Source organism: Staurois parvus, unplaced genomic scaffold, assembly GCF_062004578.1.
Source record: "Staurois parvus isolate SC_StPar_1 unplaced genomic scaffold, SC_StPar_1.0 ptg000186l, whole genome shotgun sequence".
Classification (NCBI taxonomy): domain Eukaryota; kingdom Metazoa; phylum Chordata; class Amphibia; order Anura; family Ranidae; genus Staurois; species Staurois parvus.
The window spans coordinates 2,732,292-2,746,995 of NW_028317982.1; the positions used below are offsets into that span (position 1 = coordinate 2,732,292).

Genomic DNA, 14,704 nt, shown 5'->3' on the forward strand with positions numbered 1-14,704 from the left:
ACCAAAAGGCCACACATCCTCCCCCTAGACTTCAGGGCAGGCCCGAGGACCCACACCCTCCATCCTGTGGAAAACACACACAAAAGTAAGAAAAAGTGACAAAACGTGGGAGTGATAATAAATTAAATAAATAGAAAATAAAAAGGTGGACCATGCCAAATTGTGCACAGACCAGGCCCTGAGGCCTGTAGCAAAAATTGCCCTGGTCCTAGCCAAAAGGCCTGGTCCTAAGGGCGCTTGTGCAAAAAGAGTGAAAGACAGTGACCTTGTGCCATCTTCACACTGTGGGGTCCAACACCCAGGTGTTACTAGTGGCACCCCTGAGGGCGTCTACTCAGGGGGCACTGAGTTTGAGGACTTTCTGCCTTCCCAGCCCCTGGCCAGACAAGGTAGATCTGTCCAAATCAGGAGGTACTGGGTCCTTCAGGTCTTCTCGGGGGAATTACTCACGGGCCCCAGCTTCTACTCGTGGGCACCACGCTTTCTGTCCCCCCGGTACTAGCCTTCCAGACCCCCATCATACCAGTGAGGGTACTATACAACAGCCATCCCCGCAAAGCTAGAATGGCCGGGAGCACCTCCACTGGACACTGATAAGAACAGATACTACACTTGATCTTAGCCAAAAGGCCGAGAAGCGAGGCTCTAGAAAGAGATAGTTCTTGAAGAATGGAAAAAGATAAATGTTGCCATGTGTCGCCAACTTGTTCATTCCATGCCTATAAGACTTGGTGCTGTCCTTACAAATTATGGAGATCATACAAAATACTAAATGTAGCAGTTTTTGTTGTGGCGTGTATCAGGGGCGGACTGACAACTCATGGGGCCCCAAACTCAAAAAAGCATATGAAAAAGGTACCAGGGGCATCTCATGGGGCCCCCTACTGACCCCGGGCCCTCAGGCAGTGCCCCAGTTTCCAAATGGTCAGTCTGCCCCTGGGGTGTATTCAATTATGCATCAACTAATTTGAGTAAAACGGAAGATTTTGTAATCTAAGTTATATTATTAACCTTACTTTCATGTAATGAGCTAAGCAAATGTTCTATTAAACTCAGTTTTGTCAAAATTTTGGAAATTGTTCTTGTGTTCATTGAGATATTGATTAAAATCGTACTTTTCAAAAGGGGTGTACTAATTTATACTGAGCACTGTATATAATTGATCATAGACCAACCATTAAGGTCTGTACTTGCATATAGGTGTATCCAATACTCACTCAGATTGTAGGACAGATAGATAAACTGTGATCACTCAGTTAGACCCAGATATGGTAAAAGAAGGGAAGAGCAAACACATTCCCAATAGGAACATATATCTGTGAATTAAAGAGAGGATAAACAATAAGATCCAAAGAAAGCAAACTACAAGCTATCCAGCTTAATGGGAGAGAGCAAAGGCTATACACCAAAAGGTAGTACCAAAATACTTACATTGGCTAGTAAATGGGTGGCCAGACAATATAATGGATCCAGTGAAAATAACAGTACCCTTAAATTACCCGAACAAGAGAACAACCAACAGCCACAAAAAAACAAGGGATCAAACCATCTGCATAAATAAACATAGCAAAAAATAGTATGTCCCCTTATGAGTAATATCAGAATTATACTGGTAAAAATTACATAGGATACCACTGCCAAAATGGTAACATAAGTTACTCACAAAGCATATTCTATACGTATCACCATGTATGACACAAAAAAGCCATATTCTCAAAGAGAGAGCTCACCAGATTGCTCTATGAATCACCACACCGTCCACCATAATGCACACCCCACGAAGGAGGACAAACCCTAATATACCCCCACTGTGCGCCTTGGCCACACACAAGTGCATGATAACGGGCACTGCGAAGATAACACCGTACAATGTGCACCCTACAAATGCATGTGCGCACAAACTTGGTTATCGTGATGGTGTTCCGTCCTTGTTGCAGATTTCTACATTTTGTTATTCTGAAGAAATTCCTGTTTGTCTGTGTCCATGTGCAAACTGAATCTGTATGGGAGTGGTTTTATAATTATCAATCAGCTGCTGCACGTGCAGGACTCTAATGAGGAAAATTGCAAGGCCTGCATCCCTTTAGATGTGATTTCCCTTTTAGAGTATTTCACCAAAAAGGATATTTTTGTTGCAGGGGATGCCTAAAATATGACTTGTATTTTAGTGTAAAATTCTGGGACAATCAGTGAGCCAATCACACAAGCAGGAAATTGCTGGGGGGTGTTCTGTGTTCTTAAATGACAGCTCAGTTTGGTTTTAATTTTACAAGGTGAACTAGCAGGGAACAGTTTCTGCAGCAAGGGGTAGCACAGTCTGTTTGCTTGGTGCAAGAAGGAGCAGGGAAGTGCCTTGTCTTCTTAGTGGCTGTGTATTTGTATAGATACACACAGTATATGGAGTCACAACTCTCGTTCTGGCTAGGAATGTGCATGCAAGGGTTGCCCCAATACACCCTTCTAGGGAGTACAGCTACCCTAACACAGGAAAGGTTATGAAGCAATCAGCTAAAACAGAAACAAAGGGAAGGCTTAAAACTAATGAGGCTGCATAATAAGCAAATCTTTAAATCAGCTGCTGAAATTGTTTAGAAATATTAAAGGTTTAAACCACTTTAAGGCAAGTCTGGAAGTAAACATAGGAGTAAATTTACTAAAACCGACACACTCGGGATCTGGTGCAGCTGTGTATTGTAGCCAATCAGCTTCTAACTTCAGCTTGTTCAATTAAAGGATAAGTTCACCTCTAAACAAAAAATAAGAAATGCACATTTTTTTGCAGGTTATTATTTGTTTCTGGAGCCTCTAAAGCAGCAGTCGCCAACCGATGGTCCATGGACCACTGATGGTCCGCAAGAAAATTTTGGTGGTCCTCAGAAAAATCTGGACATTATTTGCACTTTTAATGTTTTATTAATAATAAAACTAAAATAATATTCAAAGAAATTCATATATTCTGAATGACAATTTTCGCCTTTATATTACGATATATTCACAAACTGTACTAGAGAGGGGGAAACAAGAGAGGCGCAGCGGGACGTCAGGGTAGTCTTAAGTTGTATGAGGCCACCGTTGCCAAGCCGTACGCTGCAGTATTGTTGGTACCAGTCTTGGCTTGAAATAAAAACGGCTCTCTGTCTTGCAGTAACGTTATTGGTGCCAAAAATAAATAAATCTATTTCAAACAAGCAGGAACAAATATCACATTAAAAATGTGTAATACTTAAATAAGCTTCAATTATTTTGTAATAATTAAACTAACTTTAATAATTTTGTTACAATTAAACAACCTTTTAGAGATTTTGTTATGATTAAATAAGCATTTACGATGTCGTTATAATTAAATAAGCATTTATAATTTTGTTATATTAAATAGGTGCATTTCATATTAATAAAATTGAAGTTTTCTGATCATTATTTTACAAATGTATTTATCTTTTTAAAAAATTCACATTAGTGGTCCACGGGATTTCAAATTATGAATTTAATGGTCCGTGAGGTCCGAAAGGTTGACGACCGCTGCTCTAAAGCATTGCACTAGCGATTAGCAGATCGTTGGTCCCATGCAGGTCTCCCTCTGACCTGTCAGTATATCTGCTTGCTTGTACATCCTCTACAGGAAAGCAGATACTTTTGACAGGACCACAGTGCTGTGGAGCGCCGTGGTAGTTCATTGAGAACTACAAGAAACTATGGAACTTGTAATTTTCCCATTCACAGAATGCTGTGAATTTTTTTAAAAATTGTGACAGCTAGAAGAAGATCCCCCACTAGCTGTCACAATGGGGATTGGGGGGGGTGCGAGGGCAGGTCTGTTTGTAACATGTTACACCATGAATATGAAAGGTGGACTTATCCTTTAAGCTGTGACAAAGCCGGGAAGCTGATTGGTTTCTATGTAGGGTTGCACCAGAGTTTGCACTCTTCAGTTTTAGTGAATAACCCCATAGTGTGTAGACAGGTGCCTACTTTGGGGTACACACTTTGCCAGGTTCTACCTCCTATTATATTTCTGCTTAGTTTTATTGAATATAATATGTTCTAGTGGGTTATTGTCTACTAGACCCCATGCACACCAGGGTGTTTTGAATCTGCTTGCAATTTCAAAACGCTCTGCTAAAATGACAAATCATGGAACTGTGTGTTCAGGTGCTATTCATTTTAATGGTACCTGAAAATGTGGTGTGGTTCTGCCGTGGTTGTCATGTGATAAAACACGATGCAATTGCAGCAAACCACATTGCATGACATATGTCACCCAAGAGAAATTGAGGAAGTTCTTTTGGGTGACACACATCGTGCAATGCAGTCTACTGCATTTGCAGTTAGATTTGTCATGCACGAATTGCGGCAGAACCGCACTGCTTTTTCAGGTGCCATGCACTGTTCCCGCAATTGTCATTTTAGCAGAGCGTTTTGAAATCGCGGGCAGAATTCCTGACAATTCTGTCTGTGATTCAAAATGCTATAGTGTGAATGGAGCCTTAGGCTACTTGGACATTAGGAAGGGCTTAAAGCTGTGAGCTCCCTGGTGTTCATTGCTCTGCCACCTTGAGGTAAGCTATAAGTGCAAAGGGAGGCAACATAGCGGGTCTTAGGTCCTTGGATGGGAAAGTGCAAGGAGGACTGCAGCCACATGTAATGGGACTCTATTCCTTGAGGGCTTCCTCTTGGTGGGTATCCAGTCAGGGTATCGAAGATGGCTTATGGACTTTATTGACATGACTTTATGTTATTTCTGAGGTATGAACTGGGCAGCCTGAAATTAGGATTCACTAGGATTGTGAATGGAAGAATGTTTCATATTGCTCTGTATTTATAAGAGTTTAAGGTAAAAGTACTAAGAAAGTGTCTGGTCTGAAGTTCCTTGGAAAGGGGTGCATTCATGGTGTACCAAAAGAACAGGGCTTAGTATGGGGATGAAGAGAAGTGATGAAGGAACATTACAAAGGTTTAATCTACAGTGGAGTTGGAGAAAAAGAGGTGATATTGCCGTTTTTAAGGGTAACCAGTGTGATGTTGGGTGCTAAAGCAAATAGCCAGTGGGAAACTGTGGTGAATTGGCATGGATGATGGTGGACCCTGATGCTGAGGGGGTTTGCGAGCTTATCCCCCTTCGTAGTGATTGGTGCCCCACATACTTTGGGACCAAAATTACGGCATGGGATAGCCTATGTTTAAAGCCTGTAGGTCAGGAAGAAGCCTGTAGGTAGGAAGAAGAAGAGAAAAGCAAGGGAGAGAGTATCCTCAGAATTGCAAACGCTTGGAAATATGTAAAGAGTGTGCCGCTAAGTGTCAGTGAGAAATCTCATATTGTGATGGGAGACTGGTGACATGGTGTGCTTTGCTGGTGGAGTGGGATACAGACTCCACAGTATCTCTTCGGAAATGCTGAGTCTAGTTAGAGAAGTCGGAGTACAGTTAACAGAGGTGGAAATCACTGAGAAGTGCATTGTGCACAAAGAGTTAACTGCAAAATTATTGTTGCTTACTCCTAAGTCAGAAGTGTTGCCTTATTGCAGAATTCACATCACTGCAACTTCCACTTGCCATTGCAGGCATCAGTGAGCGCTTCTTCACAGTATCCCTGATCAGGTGCTTTAATCCCTACCCACAACTTGGCATAATCGGCAGGATACACCCCCTGCATGCACCTGAAGCCCTGTATGCAAAGAGACCATAGCTGATAGAGAGACTTGTCTGGACATGTCAAGCTTGATCAGCTCATGATCGCTGACATCAGAGCGCATGTTGTTCCATTGTTGGCTGCTGCAACATTGAGGGGGAGATAAATTAGGTCCCTGGGCTGACTGCTGTATCACTGCATGGGGCGTTGTTGTCAAAAGTGCTGTCAGCATGGATCCTTACATTGGAGCCTCCTACCTTGAACCTGCGGTTTTAACCCTGCCTGGGACTGACTCATTGTCATACTGGGAAGAAGGACACCCTTCAAGCCATCTGCCCTAACTGCTCCAAACATTCTGCTGATTTCACCCCTTGGGCTCACTGCTTGACATGTTGTGCATCGCTCTTCTGCATGTTATCAACTGTCGAAGAGATTATGGAGATCGAACCCGATGGCCTACCAAGGCCTTTGAAGTTGGATTTCGGCTGAGAGACTGAGCACGAAGGACATGTGAATATCGCTTCCCATGGCCCCAACCAGGATGGGTCAACACAGCCGTGCCTGGATTCCCTTATATTACCAGGGGCTGAGTCCACTCCTGGGAATACCAACACCTGAAAGGTCCCTGCTCTAGAAAAGGGTGATGAAGCAGCACCCCCTATTGCAGATGGGGCCGGTCCTACTCCGAAAGTGTCTGGACTCTCACCAAGACTGTTTCTTTTATCTTCTGCACCTTTTGCTGTGGAGTCAGTGCTTCCACCTGTTGCCTAACTCATTGACTCCACCACCCCTATTGCACAGGAACCCATGCTGTGTCGGGATGCCGGTACCTCTCTGGAAGATGCCACCGCCACCACCCCTGTGGAAGAATCATCGTCTGGTGACCAGCTCCCGTTAATGGAGAGCAGCAACAATGAGACGCTTCAGTCACTCTCTTCACAATATACCCCAGAACATTTGGCTGCTTAGACTGGAGTCTTTGTGGAGCAGAACCACTATTACAGTGACTAGTGTTTGACAACATCAGCCGTTCCCGTGTTTGCCGAACACATGAATGGTAAGGGTATTTGCCCTCTGAGAGCCCCACGATGCACTGCACTCTCACCGTGCATTGTGAGAGCCATGATTGGCCAAAACAATGCACCTGAGCACAGTTCAGGTACAATGCTTTGGCCAATCACAGCACAATGCACTTTGACTAATCATGGCTCATGGTTAAATCATGCCCCACACTATATAAGGCTACTTACACAGCAACCTTGTGTAGTGCCTGCTGGAGTTTAGTGGAGTGTTAGTGTAGTGTAGTGTAGTGTAGTGTGGAACTGTGAAGAGCAGTGCAGTGGTGTCAGTGAAGTGTCAGTGTGTTTTACAGCACTTCTGCATCACCGCTGTTCCCATTTTTTTTTCTTTGTTACATTTTTTTTTGTGTTTTGCTTTCTTAGTTTTTTTTAAATGGTATTATATATTTTTTTTTTGCTGCAGCAGCAAAAATATTTAGGGTATGTTTGTTGTTCCCCCTTCTGTGTAGCGGATATTCCTCTTTCTGCATCAGCAGTGGTTCCCTTTTTTATATATATTTTTTTCCAGCAGCAGCAGCAGCAAAACAATTTTCTCCATATTTGCTGTTCCTCCCTTTGAGTCACATGTGTTCTTCCTTCTGTGGCACAGGTGTTTTTTTGGGGGGGGTTTGGCTTTCTTAATTTTTTTACATTTATTTTATTTTCATTTTATTTGCAGCAATTGTAAAAAAAAATCTCCATAATTGCTCTACCCCCTATTTTCTTCATTAAAAAAAAAACAATAATAAAATGGTTTATATTGTACGAAGCACCCAAGCACCAAATCCCATCCCACACTCTAAAATAAAAAGCTATAAAAATACTGAACAAATCTCCATCTTGTCCGAAAAGCCAGCAAGGAAAAGCAGATGCTCACAGGCAGCTAAAAGAGGGCAAGCAGGCTCTGTGCCCACAGTGAAAAGTGGTGGTCATGGACATGGTGTATCCTCTGCAGGCCAGGCACGCTTGTTTTTTTTTCTGGTGCTGGCCATGTTATTGAGCCACAACATGCAGAAGAGGTGGTGGAGTGGATAACTAAGCCATCCTCATCCTCCTCATCCTCTGTCAGGCTCATACTAGTTCCACCGCAGCTGCCAAAGTGGTCTATTCCACAGGCTCCTTGTCCACAGCTACTCCTTCTGTAGCCCCACCATTATGCACGGAGGAGTCAGCTGAATTATTTGAACATAGTGTCAGTCCCATGCTGCTGGAGGATGCGCAGCAATTTTAATGCTTCAATGTTGGTTCTTAGGTTGAGGAAGGGAGTGATGTGAGCCTAGAGAGAGGGGGTGCTAATGATGGACAAGAAATTGGCAGTCATGTTCCCCCAGCCACAGCATACTGCCAAGTTGGCTCCAGTGACGAGGAGGGAGGGGATGATGAGGTCATTGACTGTACTTGGGTGCCTGAGAGAACAGAGGAGGAAAGTGAGGAGGAGGCACAACTTCAATGAAGTAGGATGTCCTCCAGGGCAGGTGTAAGGGCAGCCACCCTATTGCATCACACAACAGTACTCCACAGGTGCAGGGTGCTGCTAACTCCCTACTGATTTCCAAAAGTTCATTGGTGTGGGCTTTTTTCAACACATACAGCAGACCGCAGCATTGCTGTTTGCAGTCTCTGTGTGAAGAGGATCAAATGTGGCCAAAACACCAGCTGCTTGGGCACCTCATGCTTGACAAGACATATAACATCCTGCCATGAAGCCCGTTGGCAACAGCGCCTGAAAGACCCACATCATAAAAACCATATACAAAAATTACTGTCCCACCCATCCACATGCTCAGCGTCTAAATGCTAGCTTGACCAAAATGTTACAACTCCTGCCTTTCCATCTGGTGGACTTTGCCCCCTTCCGTGAATTTGGGGAATGTGCTTTGCCACAGTAGCAGGTTACGAAAAGAAATTTCTTTTCAAGTAAGGCCATTCCAGCTCTGTGGAAGGCATGTCATCATGTGGAAGGTAATGTTTTGGCCTTGTTGGACAGGGAGGTCAGCAGCAAGGTCCACATTACTGCTGCTACGTGATCCAGCAGGCATGGTCAGGGGTATTACATTTCCTTCATGGCGCACTGGGCAACTCTGCTAACAGCTGGGAAGGAAGTAGGACAGGGTTCGGTGCTGGAGTTTGTTCCGCCACCATGCCTTCAAAAACTGGTGATGATTCTGCCACATCTGTCTGCTCCACCCCCTCCTTTTCCTCTTCCTTTTTGGCCTATTTTGAATTGTACTCTGAACCAGCAGTGCTCCCTAGGCTAAAAGATGCCGTACCATACGGTGCTTCAGCTGGTCTGTCTAGGGGACAGGAGCCACACCAGGACAGAGATTCTGTCAGCTCTGCAAGGGTAGGCTCAGAGGTGGTTGATGCCATGGCAGCTTGAGCCAAGAATGGTTGTATGTGACAATGGCACCAACCTTCTCACCGCCCTCCAACAGGGACACTTGACACATATTCCATCCTTGGCACACGTCCTGAATTTGGTGGTGCAACGTTTCTTGAACAGGTACCCAGGCTTACAAGATCTTCTGAGGCAGGCTAAAAAAGTCCGTTGCCATTTCTGGTGATCATACATAGCCAGTGTTTGGCTGGCTGACATTCAATAAGAATTCAACCTGCCTACCAACCACCTCATTTTTCACATGCCCACCAGGTGGAACTCAAGATTGGCAATGCTGCACCGGCTGCACATGCAGCAGAGGGCCATCAATGAGTACCTGTGTGAGTATGGCACAAGGACAGGCTCAAGGGAGGTTGGCTTCTTTTTGCCACGCCAGTGGTTGCTGATAAAGGATGCATGCACTGTCCTGTCACCATTTGAGAAGGCCACAAGGATGGTGAGCCACAACAATGCATGCATCAGGGACGCTATCCCTTTAGTCTTGCTGTTGGAGCACACACTGCATGAAATCATGGACAGAGTACTTGAGGCAGAACAGCAGGAGAAAGAGGAGGACTTCCTTTTCTTTCAAGGCCCCCTTTATGCAGATACCATTCCTGCGGGGTCGCAGAACACACAGGAGGAGGAGCAAGAGGAGGATTATGACAGCATGGAAGTAGAGGATAATATATGGCAGTTTTCAAGGGATGGTTTTCAGTCCCCAGAAACCCAGCCAAGAGTAGTACATGGCTGGGAGGAGGTAGTTTCTGACAGTGTCATCCTCAGTGACCCAGAGGACTCAGAATCTCATGCTTCCTCAATCTCACGCTGCATGGGCTCCCTGATTCTGCAAAGCGTGTGAAAGGACCCGAGGATTCATGGTATCAAGGAGAGGTATCATTACTGTTGGCAACCCTTCTTGATCCATGCTACAAGGGTAAAGTTGCAGAGCTCATCCTGCCTTCGCAGAGGGCGCAGAGGATGAAACATCTTCAGGACGCCTTAAAGAAAAATTTGTGTAACACCTTTCCAGACACTGGGAGGTTGCCATTTCCTGGACCATGTGTTTCTGAGGCTTTGTTTGGTCAAAGGAAGAGTGGTGGAGAAGGCGGCTGGCTGACCGATGCCTTTAAACAATTTTTTAGTACTCAGCGCCCAGGGCCCATCGGCAGCATCTACATTATATGTGCAGGATTATCTAGGGGCAAGAGCAGACTTGGAGATCTTTCCAACTGTGGATCCACTGGGTTACTGGGTCTTGAAGATTGATCACTGGCCAGAACTTGCTCAATATGGCCTGTCCTGCATCCAATGTGCTTTCTGAATGGACATTCGGTGCTGCTGGAGGTTTTGTGACGGATAAAAGAGTGTGCCTGTCCACAGACTCCATTGACCTGCTGACATTTATCAAAATGAATCAGTCCTGGATCAACAGCAGCTATCAAGCCCCTGATGCTCATGTAACTGATTACATTTGTAAGTGATCTGGGATCCCTTGAAGACTGCCTATGCTACCTATCCTACTCCTGAATATGCTAGCTTCCAACAATGTTTTTGGTTCAGGGCTTCACCAACACCCAAGGTCCAGATTTTTCTGCACCTATTTGACAGATGCATGTAATTTCAGTTTTGTACAATTATTTTCTAATTTTTCCAACTTTTAACAGCAGGGCCCATTCTTGCGCTCAGCAAGAGTAACTGTGAGAAGTTAAAGTGTTCAGACACCACCAACACCCAAGGCCATTTTTTACGCACCTGTGGGACAGGTACATATAATTTAAAATTTTTAGAGCAGTGCCAATTCCTGCACTCATGAAGAGTAACTGTAAGGGGTTACAGTGCAGAGCACCAACACCCATGGCCCATATTTTCAACACAGGTGCATATAATTTGAATTTTTAGAGCAAAATCCAATCCTGCACTCGTCAAGAATAATGAAGAATTACGGTGTGAAGGCACCACCAACTGTTTGCCTGCCAAACACCCCACAATTCACTGCATTCTCACAGTGCACAGTCCCCACCACACACTATATAATGCTGCTTACACTGCAGCCTTACGCAGTGTGTTGCTGGACACTGCCCGAAAACCCCCCAAAAATTAAACAAAAAATACATTAAAAAAAAGAAAGCGTGGATTCCCCCCGTAATCCCTACCAGGCCCTTTAGGTCTGGTAGGAAGGTTAGGAGGGACACCACAGTAAAAAAAAAGTATGTGGGGTTCCCCCTAAAAGCCATACCAAGCACTTTAGGCCTGGTAGGACTTTTAAGGGGAACCCAACCTCCAAAAAATGGGGGGAGGAAGGGCCATACTAGGCCCTTTTAAGGGGACCCTACCCCAAAAAATGGGGGGGAAAAACGTGGGGTCCCCCCTAAATTCCTACCAGACCCTTGATCCGAGCACAGGCCTGGCAGGGCAGGAAAGGGGTGGGGAGTCGATCGAGCACCCCCCCCCCCGTGGCTTAACAGGCCACATGCTAATGGGGACAAGGGCATTTTTCCCACAACCCTGCCTGGTGGTTGTAGGGGGTCTGCAGGCAGGGGAGCTCATTAGCATCAGGCTCCCCCTTTAATCAGGATACCCTGATGCTAATGAGCCTCTCTGCCTGCAGACCCCCACAACCACCTGGCCAGGGTTGTGGGGAAGAGGCCCTTGTCCCCATCGGGATGGGGACACCGTCTCCATGCATGCTGAGGGCACGTGGGTGAGGGCAAGGCGGGGGGGTGCGCTTGATTGCCCCTTCCTTTCATGCCCTGCCAGTCCTGTGCGTGGATTAAGGGTCTGGTAGGAATTTAGGGGGACCCCCCATTTTTGGGGATTGGGATTCCTCTTAAAAGTCCTACTAGGCCTGAAGGGCCTGGTAGGGCTTTTAGGGAGAGCCCCACACACTTAAAAAAAAAAAATATTGTGGGGTCCCTCCTATCCTTCCTACCAGACCTAAAGGGTCTGGTATGGATTGGGGGCACACTGTTTTATTTATTTATTTATTTAATGTAATAAAAATGTCAGCCCTGCTGCAGCAGGTTCTATACAGATGTACAACTTTGCAGGTAGCATAAAGGGACCCCAGGCATGATAGATAGGAATTTTTTTTTTTTCTTGAAGCAATGAAAAATTACTGCCCCTTTAAAAAGGGTACTTTTTGAAATTTTTTTTCACTGATTTAAGTCTCTCTGGACAGTACCCAAGTCCCCATACCCCTTTTATGGCCAATAACGTGCATATAAGGCTTAAAATAGGCACTTTTGAATGTACAAGTTCAAGTCCCATAGACTTGTATTGAGTTCGAAGTTCACGGTCGAACGTTCATTAGGTTCGAACATTCGACTGTGAACCGAACACAGGGGTGTTCGTTCCATCATTAACAGTGACTATATATATATATATATATTTATATATATATATATATATAAATTTTTAAGAATGAGTTAAAACATAGACAAACCCTTGTCTATGGACCTGTCAACTTAGGTACAAGTACATAGTTTTCACACATTTTAATCTAGTCACTACAGATGTAAGTCTAGTCAAAAGCTCAGCTTCAAATGTAAATTTTCTCAATTATGAAATAATACACACGTTTCTAAAGTCTAACAACTATTGCTTAATATTGAATTAATAATAATAATAATAATAATAATAATGATGATCCTAATAATATTAATAATAATAATAATCATATCAATAATAATAGTAACAGTATATTATTAACACCACATGCAAATTAATATGAATAATATGAAATACTGTACATGGGTTTATATGAAATCCTACTACAGTACCCTGTTGGGGTACTGAAGGACTTTATTGAAAGGACTTTACATTATTTATGAGGTATGAACTGGGCAGCCTGAAGATAGGACTAATTTAGGACTAACTAGAGTTGTATGGATGATGGAGGACCCTGGTAGTGAGGTGGTGCGCCAGTTTAACCCCCTCCATAGCGATTAGTATTCCACATACTTTGGGACCGAAATCGTGGCACGGGTATCCTATGTATCAAGCCTGTGGGTCATGGGGAAGAAGAAGAGCAGAGAGAGGGAGAGAGATTCCTCGGAAGTGCAGAAGTGCAGAAGCTCAGAAATATGTAAAGAGCTTGTCGCTAAATGTCAATCGGTGTCCCCTGCATTTACTAAGTCAAAGTACAGTTAAGAGAAGTGGGAGTCACTGAGAAGTGCATTGAAACACAAAGAGCTAAAGCATAGCATAGCAGATACAAGCAAAAGTGGGTGATTTTTTTTATCTTTATCTTTTTAAAAAAAAAAAAGATAAATGCAACCATATTTTACATATTTTACATATGTTAAAACCTTGCCTCTTATGTGTTTTCTTCCTGTAAAATGAAGGTCACAAGATCGCTCTATGTTCCCGAGTGATTCACAAACCTGCTGGTGGGTGTCTATGCTTTGGGGCAGCTACATCACATGAGGAAATGAGGTTGGCTGCCGGGTGCCTGTATTTCTAAGTCAATGAAACCGAAGCATACTCGGCAGTTACACAATAGGGGAGAAGCAGTCAGGATATATAGGTAGGGGGATGCGGCTTCCAACTGACCACACAAGGTACAAACAGTAAGATGACACAAGACATAAACTGACCACACTAGCATGGACCGACAGTCATCCAAGCGTAGTCAGTTTACGTACAGGAGGGACACAGGTGGGATCAACCAGAAATTATTCAACACAGGCAGCACTGAATTAAATAGGAACATTACAAAGCATATAATTTTGCCTCAAAAAGGCAGTAATAAATATATATATTTTTTTATTTAGGTTTACAAACGCTTCAACTGTGAAGGTGTTTGTTGCTCACTTCTTAGTAATGAGTGCAGGTGCTGCAGGCATTGGTGAGTGCTGTTCCACAGTGTCCCCAATGGGGTGTGTTAAGCCCCACCCACATGTGCCTTTGCTGCCAAGCCAACATTTCTATTCTCAGATTTGTTCCTAGTTAGAGATGTCATCTACCTTTAAAAACAAATTTCTAGTAAACAAAGTCTAATGCTGAATAGAATGAGCTGATATAAGTCAGGATTTCCAAATAGAAAAGGAACACCACAGCTTAGAGCAATGTGTAACAAAAAAGTTCCATTAAACCTACAATAAGCAGACATTTTTATTGCACACAGGGTACTAGTTGGCTGCCTTTTGTAGAGCATTTTTTTTTTTTGCTTTTAGCTGCTATGCTAAGAACAATCCCACTCACATCTTTTATTGTAAATTGAAGCCTATAGGCAGGGAGGATCTTAGTATTTTTGCATCTAAGGCAGACTCAAAGCAACATGCCCACCACCCTACAAAAAGTGAGGTGTGCTTACATTGCCCATTCTGCTTTTCTGGGTGTAGTCTATACAGTATATATAACATGTAAAGCATAACATAAAGCTGGCTAGAGATGGAACAAAATTTGCTAAGATCAGCAGGGACTGGCTGGATTTCTGTGTTAAAGGGTAATTCCACTGTTTGGGAAAAAAAATATAGTAAATAAAAATAATATAGCATATACAATTGCTTCACAAGCCGCATTGTAATTTAATGTAATTTAAAATGACCTTTCAATATGCAGCTGCTGTAATATGTAAAATTCAATACAGTATGGCAAACTGGAGGCATTCTGTGAACATTTAGCACACAGACTGCCTCT

At 43.7% G+C, this 14,704-nt stretch overlaps 1 protein-coding gene and 1 pseudogene across 1 annotated transcript in view; one reads left to right on the forward strand and one right to left on the reverse strand.

Moving 5' to 3' along the window:
• OTOP1 (otopetrin 1) overlaps positions 1-14,704 on the forward strand; it is a 72,168-nt gene that overhangs the window by 24,902 nt on the left and 32,562 nt on the right. The gene's annotated exons all lie outside the window — the stretch shown is intronic.
• LOC149462082 (U2 spliceosomal RNA) lies at positions 527-642 on the reverse strand (annotated as a pseudogene).